Source organism: Anabas testudineus, chromosome 24 (assembly GCF_900324465.2).
Source record: "Anabas testudineus chromosome 24, fAnaTes1.2, whole genome shotgun sequence".
Classification (NCBI taxonomy): domain Eukaryota; kingdom Metazoa; phylum Chordata; class Actinopteri; order Anabantiformes; family Anabantidae; genus Anabas; species Anabas testudineus.
Genome location: NC_046632.1, coordinates 1,408,095 through 1,409,364, shown reverse-complemented (window position 1 = coordinate 1,409,364; position 1,270 = coordinate 1,408,095).

Below are 1,270 nucleotides of genomic sequence, written 5' to 3'. Positions count from 1 at the left end.
ACTGGCAGAGTCAGATTGAGTGTTAGCTCCCTGTCTCCATATGCAGGTCCATGGCACCCTTTCACCTTGGGCTCTATGGGCAACACCCCTCCCTCCTATGCTTCCCTTCCCCCTGCCTTTCGTCTGTGTTCGGCCAGGGTGGGCAAAGGGTCTCAGGCTTCAACACTCACTCTGCACTCTGCAGGCAGAGAAGAAACAGCTGCTCTAATATCCCAGCTCCACCTCGCAACCACAGACATGAGCTTGCTGTTTGTTTTCCAAGGTCAGACCATCAAAAGCTGCTAAATGTGTGGGTATTGTGTCAGGCTAACAGGAAGAGCCTGAGTAGGACTCTTCCAGCTCAAAGAAGGTATTGTCGGAGTCTCAAAACAGTAGTTCCCAATGGTATGAAGTGCTGGATACTGTAAAGGCCATGTAAGAGTTGTTTTGCACGTGCTGAAACTCATGACTGTGACCATACATACTGTGAATAATGCTCTTTCAAATAGGTTCTAGTTATGTTGTGCCAGCTCATACGACCATGTGAGCTATACTGTGTGTCTCAAGTAACTAATAAACAGGTTGTCACATTCCAGTTATCTATGGCAGAGATCACAAGAACACAACAAGGCCTCAGGCGGCTCTACTGTGCATGTACTATTTCCAACACAACCGGACTTAACATCATCATGAAATATTAATACATGTCCACAGACAGAAGTTGAGCAGTGCTGTGTTTGTGTATTAAAAGAGAATCCAGATTTCATCAACTGATTCATAGCAATATTCCCAGACCACTAATTATTATGTGTTATTTTTCTTGTGTTTTCTGATCTTGGTAGCTTTATACTTGACTTCAATTGACCAAATACTACCACTGTATTCTTAACTTCTCCTTAAAGGGACACGTTTATCCTGGGTGGTCTTCTTTGCCAACCCATTCGGGTAAAGCCACTCATGTGATCAAAGGCCACTGCTGGGTCTGGCAGCTGAGCAATACAGCAGGCATGGCACAGTGCAATACTGCCCTGTGAGCCAAAAGCAACAGGGAGAAACCCATCTGCAGCTTACAACTTACTTAATAAAGACCAAGACTTTGCCACAAGTGCAGTGTGCTTTTACTGTATTCTTTGTAACATGCTTATTCAGTCAACCACATGTGTGTCCAAGAGAACTGCAAAACAAAGTAACCGTTTGTGTTAATTCTTTCTCTATTAGACAAACTGTCTAATAGAATCACATGTATTTCTCAGAGAGGGCCCTACAGGTCATAGAGTCCACAAGGTCAGCC